The sequence below is a fragment of the Anolis carolinensis genome, chromosome 3, assembly GCF_035594765.1.
Source record: "Anolis carolinensis isolate JA03-04 chromosome 3, rAnoCar3.1.pri, whole genome shotgun sequence".
Taxonomy (NCBI): Eukaryota; Metazoa; Chordata; class Lepidosauria; order Squamata; family Dactyloidae; genus Anolis; species Anolis carolinensis.
In genome coordinates, this window is record NC_085843.1 from 84265041 (window position 1) to 84278515 (window position 13475).

Here is a 13475-nt window from a genome sequence, read left to right on the forward strand (position 1 = left end):
GAACCAAGAGAATCTTCATCAGGTGGAATGTAGTTGTTATCTGTGTTGTTTTTCTGATAATTTGGATCCTATAAAGGGAACATATATAGTGGCTAAAGGTTATTTAAAATACATATAGTTGCATGAGATATACAAAATGCATTCCAAAGATAATATAAAATTATACTCACAGAAAGGTCTATTTCTTAACATTCATATTCTGCTAAAAGTTTGATTATGAATTTGATTGAGCATGAATGCAACTATGTGAATTTTAAATTCATATTGATATTTATATTGATAGATTGACCTAATAAGTTTAATGACATTAAAAAATTCTGTATTACTGTGACAGTGGATACCTGATTAATTCCTTCTCATCTCACTCTGTCAGTTGCTTTTAAAATGTCCCTGATTCTCTCTTCTCTTCCTCTTTATTCCCTTTGTCCTCAACTTACTTCACAAACTGAGTTGCACAAACTGAGTTCATTGTACAAAGGTATTTTGCTTTCAATTAACTCAGCAGAGAGGAGAGAAGAAGGCAGATCCTTGGCCTTTCTCTCCATATACACTTACATGTGTGCATGAACATACACTTATTTAAATGGAAGTGAGGTTAAGGGCTTGGAACCACTGGACTCTACACACTACAGTGAATGTAACTTTTATAAGCCTGTCAGCACAATCCAGTTCTTCTTCTTCTTTTTTTAATCTGAACCATGGAAACACTGTCAAGTTGTAAATGCTTTTTACCCAAAAGAGGACTTTGTACTATTATTCATCCCCCTCCCCCAATATTTTGAAGCTCTTCTACATCAAAACAAACCATTAAACGCAACATACAGCATCAGCCCAGGCACCACAACTATCAGGAAAAATGCAGCTTCCACATAGCAGCTGTAGCTACTTTAATAAGAAATCTGCATAGAGAAAATAGGCAATCACATTTCTGCAAAGTATGAAAATTTCCATTAAATTGTCTCTTCCTTTTATATAATGCAGCTGCAACTATTCTCTATGGGATTCCCCCCTTCCCACCTAGTACGTCAGCTCTGTTGACATTTAGAAACAGAATTATTTCAAAACAATTCACACGACATTCAGTAGATTACATTTAAAAGGTGGGGCTGGTTTGGTATCCCAAAACCTAGAGAGAAAAACATGGGCAAAATCCCCTCAAATTAAAAATCAAGTATATAAAAATTTTGTTTTCTAAATAAGAGTGCTTTCATGCAGTTAAAATAGTAAGAGAGAATATAATATATTTTTGCCCCTTTCTTCCAGATTAATCTCTGCAAATTTAGTCACTCTTAATCTTCAAAAGTCCCTGATATCATGGTGAGTTGGTTTTCTTTGGTCTACTGAATTTCACAGGTTTGGTTTTAATGAGAAAGGAGTGTATGGCTTTTTATCAGGTTTATCAGGCTATTGCTTATCATTTGACTTCCTGGGTTATTGGAAAGTGTAAGATTAATTTATTAAATAATTAATGTTAATATAGATTTTAGCATCTTCTACATATTAATCATCACAGCTTCTTGCAGCATATGTCCCTGTTACAGGTCTCTGCGCCTAGAGAACCTCACCTCTCTAGGAATGGAGATCCTTAATTGGAGTGTTGATACCAAGAATATCTCACTAAGGACATTCACCAACCTCATTTCCCTAGGGCAATGGTTCTCAAAGTGTGTTCCATGGAGCCCTTGGGGCTCCACAAAGCCTACTGAGGGGCTCTGCACTTATCTCCTCCTCTCCTGCTCTAGTCCAGCCTGACCTTGGCACACACTCCAATCCTGCCTGCCTGCTTGCTTGCTTGGCTTTGCGTAAAGGATTGTCTTTCCATGACCACCATCCAAGCCTAGCACTGCCCTTTTTCCTTCTCTCTCTTTTTCTATTATTTCCTTCATGTCAGTATACCTCCTTCCCCTCCAAGCTTTCCCTCCTCTTTTCTGCCCCCTCCCCCGCCTCCCTTTCTGCCAAAAGCCTTTTTTCCCTTGGCTCCCTTACTCCCCTCCTTGCCTCCAAAAGCCTTTTTTCTCACCTTCCTCACCATTCAGATATTTTCCCCTCACCTTGTTTGTTTCCAAAACCCAATTTCCCTCCCACTGCTCAGGGAGTGCTGTTTGTGCTTTTTCCACATGAGAGTAGGGAGTTGAACTGGATGGCATCTGGGGTTTCTGTTGTTGTTGTTGTTGTTGTTGTTGTTGTTGTTGTTGTTGTTGTTGTTACAAAGGCTGAGTGGCCATCTGTTGGGGTGCTTTGATTGTGTTTTTTTTCAGCACGGCTGAAGGGAGTTGGATTGGATGGCCCCTGGGGTTTCTGCTATTATTATTATTATTATTATTATTATTATTATTATTATTATTATTATTATTATTACATCAACGGCTGGGTGGTTATCTGCTAATGGTGTTTTATTGTGTTCTTCATGCATGACAGAGGGGATTGGACTGAATGGCCCCTGGGGTCTTCCACTGAAATATTGTTATGTTTACGTTGGTTAAAATTATTCTTCACTTTAAATATTTTATTATTCTTTCTTTCCTTTTCTTGCATTGTGCACTCTCCATCCATCTGCCACTGGCCCAACGCATGCCTGATATATATAATGTAATATAATATAATATAATATAATATAATATAATATAATATAATATAATATAATATATAAACATTTCTTGGGGCTCCATGAGAAACTTTTGCTTCTAAAAGGGCTCCACTGCTGAAAAAGTTTGAGAACCCCTGCTCTAGAGTGATGGGGAGGAAATGAGGTAACTATCAGGCTTTTAATCCTGTTTATGCTTCATGATCATGTTAATTCTTCACAATATTTTTACTGAAATTCCCTATTTTTTTTTACATATTACTGTGTTTTTATTTTCTTATTTCCTTGTTTGTTTGTTTTTGGTGTAGCCAATGAATACCAACTCCTGAAGGAACTGGCGAAAACATATTTGAGTATTTCTTGCCTAAGAAAACTCAGTGAAATTCATGGGGTCACCTTAAGTCATGAGGTGAGTTGAAGGCACATAAATATAAACTTTAACTTTTGTTTTATTCTAGCTTAATGTCTTTCACCTATAGGCTTGACAGACAGAGAGTGTGATTCATAAATGTAGTACGTCTCTAAATTCCAAGAACCCATTATTCTCTTGCACACTCTTATCCAAAAACCTACAGGTACTTTTAGGGAGGTGGCATACTTATTCAGGGCTCCTCATTTTGGAGAGGAACTGATGAAGGTATCTGCATTTGTGTGTGTGAGAGAGAGAGAGACAAAAAGGGAACAAAAGAGAAATTGCATTTTTGGTGCAGAAAGCAAGCAGGGGCTGTCAGAAGTTGAAAGTATCCACAGATTCTGGAGTCTTTTTCAGGAGATCTGATTGTTAGTTTTGAAGAAGACCCTGCTTCTTATGCCTTTACCCCAGAAAATATTGAAGCTACTCAATATAAACTGCCCCACATTATGACTGAATGCATTTTTCCTTCTACTCATGTAGGCCGGATATATTAATACAAGAACCGATCTGCTGCCAAGATCACTGTACGTATGAGGTCTTCATGTGAGCAGCATTAAGCTGCTCTGTTTGCTTTGTGAGTCACAGAGCAGTTGGCTGTGTGACACTGTTTGCTGAGCGTGGGAGGAGACAGTTTTGTGGATTCTACAGCATCGCTGATCTCCACTATGCCCTCTGGCATTGCTGTATCTTGAAGCAATCTCTTCCCAGCCATTCCACCCCCAAACAACAAACTGGAGTATTTTGAAATGGATTTAAATTATTTAAAGCTGTGTACATCGTCTTAAAACATATTTCTGGAATAGCTAGACATGGTAGAGCACATCAGACTCAATGCCAAGTTGCTTGGGATGTCAGAAAATGATCAGCCAATTCTAGTTTCACGAATGGCCACTGTTATAATCCTCAGAATTACTTCCCTCTGACTTCTCTCTTTATAATCCTGTCTTTGCTGAGTAGTGTACTGTATATACCAGCAACTTAGGCTAAAACCTCATGCATCTGTTGAACTAGATTGTAATTCATTCAAAATGCATAGCATAATGCTGCCATTATTCGTTAAGGTTAAAAACAAAAAGAAACCGTCTTTGCTGGGTTTGTTCGCATGTATTACAATCCAGCGGGAAAGATTGACAGCTGAAATCTACAATTTTAAAGAATGTTATTCATAAACTTAATAAGGAAGGGAAAAAATCCAGTGGGAAAGAGTGACAGCTGAAATCTACAATTTTAAAGAACTTTATTCATAAACTTAATAAGGAAGGGAAAAATCATTTCGTTTTTTAAATGTGGGACCAAATGAACTTGACAAATTTGTCCAACCAAACAGAGTGATTTGAATGCTTAACACCTTAAAATCTGTGAATTGAACAATATCTGTGGTGCTGAATTATGCTTGCTAACTTTTTTTTTCTGAGGCACCTCATCTTCAGCAACTAATTAGCAGGGAGATACATCGTTATTCTCTCCATGCTAGGGATACTTCTTAAATTTAGCCACTGCTGATGGTGGAGAGTTTAATTCAATTCAATAACAACCTGGATCCAATCCCAGGGCCAAAAGGCACTATGAAAGCAACTTCATAGGCCACAAATGTTTGTGTTAGATAAATAATAAAGTATTTTTTTAAGCAAATGGACCACCCAGGAGCATATATATACCAGCAGTCCCTGAGTTACAAACATCCGATGTACAAACAACTCATCATTAAGAAGGGGGTGAGGCAACAGGAAGTGAGAGAAATCTATCCCTCAGAAGGGAAATTCATTCCTGAAAGAGTAATCATCATGGAGAAAAGGTGTCTCCACTGAAGCTTCCCTCACCAATCTGTGTTTTCACAACAAGCCGTATTTTTCAAAATCCAATTATCATAGGGACAGAAAGTGAGATAAAATCTTCTGAACAGAGGTACAGACAGCAAAACAAACACCACAGGAGTGTTAACTCTTCCATGTGCTATCCAGAGCTTATCTATGGAGTTACACTCCAAATTCAACTTAAGAACAAACCTACATAATCTATCTTGTTTGTAACTTGGGGACCTAGATGAAATTCTTTGTCTGGTAGGACTGTGTACTGAAACGGGTTCTAGCTGTTTTGGTTGTTTTGGCCAGCCATTTTTTTTCGGCAAACAGACCACATGGTTACTGACCACAGTTACTTTTGGTTTTATTCGGCTACACATGGAGCACATAGAGGCAGCCGTGCACCCACATGGGGTTTCCCTGTGAGCCTTGCCCATTGAGCCAATCAGAACAGAAGAAAGCCATGACATGTCTTTAGCCAAGCTGGGCCTTCATTTTTCTGTTGCAAGCAGGCTTTTGAGAGAGACAGATTGTGCTCCAGTCTGCTAGTGATCTAAATTCTCAGTACCACTTGCAGTTCTGCATTGCTTGCCTTGCTTTTTGACTCAGATAGCAATAAATAAGTATTTATTGCTGTTTGACCAGGGAACAAGACCCCTCCAAAGCATTAAGAATCAAAACAGAAGTCTCCCAACTGTTTCGGAAAAATTAGTAAAGATTTGTTGTTTTGGAGGGTTTCAAGCTGTGTTTTTTTTCTCGATGTAACATACTCAGTAATTGTCTGGCGTAGGAGGGGGCAAGGAGGCTGAGGTGATTGACAACAGCAGCTGACAGCTACTGTACATGCTGTTTTTTCTTGTCAGCCAATCAGAAGAAGAGCCAAGAAAAAAGCTAATCACATGGCTTTCTGCAAAGCTAGTCTCCTCCCCTCACTATCTGTACTTCTAATTCTTTGTAGAGTTAGTAAGAGAGAAAGACATGTGTACTTGTTCTGTGGTTTGTTAAAACTTAAACTTGTTGCTTTTTGAAAATTCTGTTTCTTTCTGTCCCTTTATATCCAGTCTATAACCTTCCTCTGTTGAAGTTATCAAATCCCAAACTTATATTTATTATATGTGCTTAATCTGAAAAATTCTTAAAAATCAGTGGATAGACTGATTGTTCTGAAACTTGGCAAACTTGCTGCCCTGCTCATATTGTCTCACTGTGCCACAATTTGAGGGGATACTTCTTGTAGGTTTTTTTTTTTAAAAAAATGTTTAATTTAAAAAAACCCTAAAAACCAGTAGATGAACAAATCTTTCTGAAACTTTGCAGGATTGATGCCCTGTGCAGAAATTCAATGGGATACCTCCTGGAGTTTTTTGAAATTATAAAAACCTTTTTAAAAATTCCTAAAAATTAGCAGATAACCAAAACAGTCTGAACCTTGGTAGGCTTAAAGTTGTAAATGTTGCCTACAAGTGTGCCAAGTTTCATCCTGATAACCATATAAACAATGGAGAAATGAGCCTCTAAATTTTCCCTATTGCTGCTAATGGAACAAATCAAATGGAACAATTAGAAAGCTTTAGAGATTCAAATTACTAATTGAAACAGGACCTCTCTGAATCCTTACAAAATGAAGCAAGGGCCATCCAAATCTCAGAAACAAATCACTAATCAGATTACAGTCACTTTGCACACTTCTAGCAGACAAGCTCTTGATTGTCTGGAATTACCACCTTTGTCTTTTGGGTCTTGCATGCTTTGTGTCACACAGAACTTGACATTTGAGTTAATCAAAAACTCATCAGTATATCCACATCACAATTTCCTCCAGGATTGTGCCCTTCCAGGGGCATCACTGCAACAGATTGGTCCTTCAAGTTGACCAACTACCAACTGTCTTTCTTTCTACCACAGGAATCTCCTCCTGCAATCTGTGACGTCAGGGGAACCCCCGGGTAACCTGGGTGCAGAACCTAGTCTGCCTCTCTTTTCAGCCAATTAGGGGAAGGAGCAGAAAGTCTGAATAGCTGTCAAAAATGTATAAAATGTTTGTTGTGGCTCAGCCATCATGGCCCAGGTTTCATCGAGAGTTAGAGTTAGAAACAGATGGGGCGATGGATTTTGAGGGCATTCCTGCTTCAGTTCCAGGCCCCATGGCTTTGCAGGTGCCGGATATTGTGATATTACAGAATCCGCTAATTGACGAACATTCCAAAGTCTCTCCAGTGTTACCTATACCAGATGGTACAGACATGGGGGAGAATGGAACTTTTAATCAGAGAGATTTTGTTACAAAAGATAGAAGCAGGAAACAAGGGATGAGAAGAAGTCAAAGACTCGCTCACAAATTGGATAATGATTAAATTTCCCTTGAGAACTTTGTGGGTCCTGCACTCCCTAATTCTTGCAGACTAGGGATTCTGTTAAAAGTACTCCTCACTCTATTCTGATTGTGGTGTCAACTTTGCCTTTCCTCGGAAGAGGTTCCAGTTTCCAGCTCCTTGCCTTGTCTTCTGAAGCCATGCCGAGTTTCCAGTTTCAGGAGAGCTGCGCCGAGCCTCAACTCCCGAGTAGACCTTGTCTTGTTACCGTGACTTCTTTGTTCCTGAATCGAGATTGACTCTGCTTTGTTTACCTTGTTTCCTTGTCTTTGCTACGGGACTTTTCAAGCGGATTTGCAGTGCTTTGTTTCTACTATTGCTTCATGGACAAACTTTGATTTCTAAAGGAAGCTATCGAGCTTCACTTGTGGATTACAACTTGGACAGTGATAAACTCTTTCTGAATTGCAATAGACTATATATTATGGACTATTTCTTACTCTGCCTTTCAACCTTAAATGCTCATAGATATATATATTCTGCTTCAATAAATGGCTTGTGTGTTATATTGTTCCGGTCTGGTTTTCGAGTGCTCGCACTGAAAAGTGGAAAAGGTAAAATTATTGAAATGAAATAATTTCCAAAAAGAAAGAGAGAAACACATTCCAGTGCTTTGTGTACATACAATTAAATGTCATGTAAAGGAATAATAGTTTAATCATTTCAGAGCTATAGGTTATTTTACTTGTTAGAGTAATATCACATAACACCAAATAGATATACATCTCAAAATGGGATTATTTTCTTTATATCAGTGTGTTCATTTCAAGGAAATGATGTGAGAATATTGGCAGGAAACTAAAAAGACTTCTGTATTTAGGGATGTAGAAATTCAGATAATGCCAGAATCTTCCAACTAGCATGGTCACTAGCCTTTCTTACTCTGGTAATCTAGGAGCAGTACTAAAAAAAATGAGGATGGGCAAAATTACATTTCCAAGCTCTGGGAAATTCTGTCACTCTCTCCCATATCCAGACTTTTTAAAAAACTGTCTTGAATACAAATAATGTTTATGTTTTCAAGACTGGATAAAATGACATTCTCCCCCTTCCTCCCCAGTCAAATTATTCTATATCAGCATGCCAATGCTAAAAGATGAGGAGCATTTCAGAAGAAAAAAAGTAGCAGTCCTAATTCTTCATTAACTTGATGAAATACTAGGAATTCAAACCCAAACTTCAAGAGTTAAGCAGTAAGCGCTCAAAGTCCCATGCGTGCATGTATGAGTTAGTCAAGATTCATTTCCCCCACATTCAAAAGGTGTAAAGCTCAAGTTCTTTCTATCATAAATATGAAGAAACCTGCTAGGGGAAAATGGAAAGTTCTTACCATAAACTGTAAAATTCAATTCTCAAGTCATCCTTACCTGTATCGTCCCACACCTCAGTCCAGGAATGCATATAAATATATGAAAGCAACAGATACAAGTGCGACATTTCTGTTTGCCTGACAGCTCTTCATCCAACTATTGCTCTCTTCCACTTAGCATCAGTGCTGATCAAGTTATTCAAGATCTGAATGTTCACTATTTTATAGCATATAGAGAAGGGATGGCTATATTATCAATATAGAAGGTGTACATGAGTGTGCTTTCTCATTCCATGCAGTGGTCTGGTGTGAATTTATATGTACATACTGAATTAAAGGGAAATTCTATTTCTTATATCCTCCTCTTTCTCCCCCTCCTCTTCCTCCTATTTATTAGTACCCTGCTTTTCTCCAAAGAATGGGACACCAATCAGCTCACAATCTTAAGAACTATAGTTTAAAAACCTATAAAATATAAACATAAAATCATAAAATCACAGAGCTGGAAAATATCACAAGTCATCTAGTCCAATATCCTGCCATGCAGAAAGCAGAGTCAAAACACCTCCAGCAGATAACCATCCAACCTCTGCTTAAAAACCTCCAGAGAAGGAGATTTCACCACACTCCAGTGCAGCATATTTCACTGTTGAACAGCTCTACCATCATGATGTTCTTCATAACGTTTAGGTGGAATATTTTTTCCTGCAATTTGAATCAATTGCTCCGTGACCTAGTCTCAGAGCAGCAGAAAAAAAGCTTGCCTCCTCCTCAATGGGACATCCTTCCAAATATTTCAGTGTGGATATCATGTCCCCTCTCAGTCTTTTTTTCCTATAAGCTGCATATACAGTTCTCCAAGCCATTCCCCATAGGGCTTGGCTTCCAGATGCTTTACTTTCTCTGGATATGTTCCAGCTTGTGAATATCTTTAATATAATAATAATAAAACTTTATTTATACCCCGCCACCATCTCCCCAACGGGGACTCGGGGCGGCTAACATGGGGCCACACCCAGAGCGATACAATATAATAACATATAAAAACAACATATAATAACACAATTAAAAGCAATACAATAGATGATAATAGACATTACATCAAGAAATAAAAAAACAACAACAGTAAAACAGTAAATCAGTAAAACAAGGGCAGGCTGCATGGACACAAGGATAAAACTCGGAGTGAGAGGGACAGAGGGGGTACTCCATTGTGGACAGGGACACATGAAAGTAGGGCAGTCTAGAAAATAAATGCTGAGGGGGGAGTAACACAGAAATATATAGCAAAATTACTCACCGAAAGCACAGCGTAAGAGCCATGTTTTCAAATCTTTCCTAAAAGCTGACAGAGTGGGAGCTTGCCTGATCTCAATGGGCAGTGAATTCCATAGTCGGGGGGCCACAGCGGAAAAGGCCCTCTCCCTTGTACTCACAAGGCGGGCCTGGGATATAGACAGTGGTGATAAAAGGGCCTCCCCGGATGATCGCAAAGATCGGGCAGGTTTATGGTAGGAGATACGGTCACGGAGGTAGGTGGGTCCCAAACCGTTCAGGGCTTTATAGATGATGGTCTGCACCTTGAATTGGGACCGGAAAATGAACGGCAGCCAGTGGAGCTCCTTAAACAAGGGAGTGGATCTCTCCCTGTAACTTGCCCCCGTTATTAATCGGGCAGCCGAGCGTTGGACCAATTGTAGTTTCCGGGCCGTCTTCAAGGGAAGCCCCATGTAGAGTGCATTACAGTAGTCCAGTCTAGAGGTAACTAATGCATGCACCACCGTGGTCAAGTCAGACTTCACGAGGTATGGTCGCAGTTGGCGCGCAAGTTTGAGTTGTGCAAAGGCCCTCCCGGCCACCGCCGACACCTGTGCTTCAAGCGTCAACGCTGAATCCAGGAGGACCCCCAAACTGCGGACCTGTGATTTCAAGGGGAGTGCAACCCCGTCCAGCACAGGTTGCCACCCAATACCCCGATCCGACGGGCGACTGACCAGGAGGGCCTCTGTCTTGTCAGGATTGATCCTCAGCTTGTTCCTCCTCATCCAGTCCGCCACAGCGGCCAGGCACTGGTTCAGCATCCGAGGGGCTTCCTTGGAATCAGATGGAAATGAGTAGTGGATTTGCGTGTTATCTGTGTAGAGATGGCAACACCCTCCAAAACTCCGGATGACCTCTCCCAGCGGTTTCATGTAGATGTTAAATAGCATGGGGGATAAGATAGACCCTTGCGGGACCCCACAGGTCAAAGGCCAGGGGTCCGATCAGGTATCCCCCAGCTTTACCATCTGGGAACGGCCCTCCAGGAAGGACTGGAGCCACTGCAGAACCGTGCCACCGAGCCCCATCCCAGAGATCCTCCCCAGAAGGATACCATGGTCGATGGTATCGAAAGCCGCTGAGATGTCCAAGAGAACCAGCAGGGTCACACTCCCCCTGTCCAGTTCCCTGCGGAGGTCATCCACCAAGGCGACCAGAGCCGTCTCGGTGCTGTGCCCAGGCCTGAAGCCAGACTGCAAGCGGTCCAGAAAATCAGTGTCATCGAGGAACTCCTGGAGCTGCGTGGCAACCACCCGCTCCAGAACCTTGCCCAGAAATGGGAGGTTGGAGATTGGTCTGTAATTGTCACAAACCGATGGGTCTAATGAGGTCTTTTTTAGTAGCGGTTTAACCACCGCTTGCTTAAAACAGGATGGAAATGACCCCTGACCCAAGGAGGCATTTATTATAGCCACAAACCATTCCAACAACCCATCTTTGGCCAGCTTAACCAGCCAAGAGGGACAAGGATCCAGAGCGCAAGTGGTCGCCCTCAAAGACCCAAGAATCCCCTCCACGTCATCAGGAAGAACAAGCCGGAAAGAATCCCACAAGATCAAACAGACAGGTGCCTCGGTTACCTCCGCTGAGACCACAGTTAAGCTGGAGTCCAACTCACGACGTATCTGAGCAACTTTGCCTGCGAAATGGTGCGCGAACTCGCTGCACCGAGTTGCCAAGCCATCGGGAAGCTCCTGGGTCTCGGGGGGCCGCAGGAGCTCCCCTACAACTCGGAACAACTCCGATGGCCTATTGGCCGCAGACGCTATGCGGGCAGTCGTGAAAGCTTTCCTGGCTGCTCGCAGAGCCACGGAGTAAGCCTTAATAGCGGCTTTAGCCCGTGCTTGATCGGACACATCCTGAGATTTCCTCCAGATGCACTCTAGACCCCTCCTCGCATGCTTCATCACGGCCAGCTCCTCAGTGAACCAAGGAGTAGATGTGACTCTACGCAGCGAGAGGGGACGTTCGGGAGCGATCGTGTCCAGTGCCTTGAATTGTGGTGCCCAGAACAGGACACAGTATTCCAGGTGAGGTCTGACCAAAGCAGAATAGGGTGTGACTGTGACTTTCCTCGATCTAGGCACTCTGTTCCTATTGATGCAGCTAGAATCGCATTGGGTTTTCTACTGACCTCTGTGAAGACAGCTATATCCACATGTGAGCAATGCAGCACTGCATAGGGAAGAAAGCCGCAGTTCATAAGTGTGCAAGCAAAAGTTCCATTTTACAATTCAAAAACATCCCTTCTAACCACGTTAGTACCAACACCAGAAAACCAGTCTTACTAAGTTTCTGAAAAATAATTAGATTCTTGATGAGAAATGGATTGTGCTTAAGTGTTAAGTTTAAATATTCATTAGGGAAAGTGGTGTGCTGGCAGATCCAATATTGCTCTACCCGTCCTTCTCATGGCATAGTGACATTAGGTGACATATGATGCCGTCGCTGCTAAAGACTTTGTCCTCACTCCTGTGATTCCTGCTACGACTGGGAAAATTAACCTTCTCTTCCAGCCATTACTGTTCAAGCTGTGAATATTTAATAGGTACAAATTCTTTTTTCTTCCCTGTGTTTATTAAACCAATTACTTACTTTTAGTCATGGTTAATGACAGAGCTGTTAACCAACTTGGAAATAACAACAGACCTACAGTAGAAGACAGTGAATCACAGACTGTTAATGGTGTATCATTGAAATCAAGCTGGCTCAAAATCAATATCACTAAAGCAGCATCAGAATCTTGCAATTCAGTTGGTATGCAGATTGTATTAAAAGGGCTCTGCATATCTTCATTTACTATTGCCTATATCAGTACACACTGATGTGATGAAAGGAAAAAAGGATAATTATAATCTGTTTTAACATTTGCTGTGGATGTTACGTTGGGAGTTTCTAGTTATGTACAAAGAGAGCTAATAAATATCCCAATAAAACAAAAACAAAAACAAAATATGTATTGGCCAGAATCATGCTGGGAATTACAAATGCGTTAGCACTGTAGTTATTATGCTATTCAGTGATTCCCATCTCAATCCTTCTCATCTCTGCTTCTCAGGCAGTAGCTGCAGCAGTCAATATGGGTTTGTTCCCCTGTTGATTGGGAAATATCTGGTGCCCCCTCTCTCTTGTGAGCGATTTCCATTACACAGGCAGAATCAGGGTTCCTGTGGAAATTTTCTCTTGTGCTGGAAATTGTTCATGCAAGGGGGGAGTGGAGATACAATAATCAGGCAGTGGCTTTCTAAGGGATGGGAAACAGACCCCTATTTATTGCAATCACTGCTGTCCGGTAAATGGGGGTTGGGAAACATCCTTTCTGAACTCAGGAAGCAAAATTTTGGGGTACATAGAGAAACATTGTGAGAAGGCCCAATGTACGTAGAGATATTGTCTCTCAGTTTTATCCTTCATAGCACATTCTCCAGAATCTTATATCCACCAGCTTAATTTTATGTGTGTGTTTGTTGGGGGAGGGGAGGGGGGATTCCTGCTTTGGTTCTGTTATGAACCCTGGGTGTTTTTCATGAGTATATATGAACACATATTTTCCATGTATATCCTTAACAATGTATGCACAATTGTCTTTAAAATGTATAGCTTTAATAGAAAAGAGTTTGTGCTATGAGGCAGGTAACTCAATTAGGAAATCCATGTCTTTTGCAAATCAATA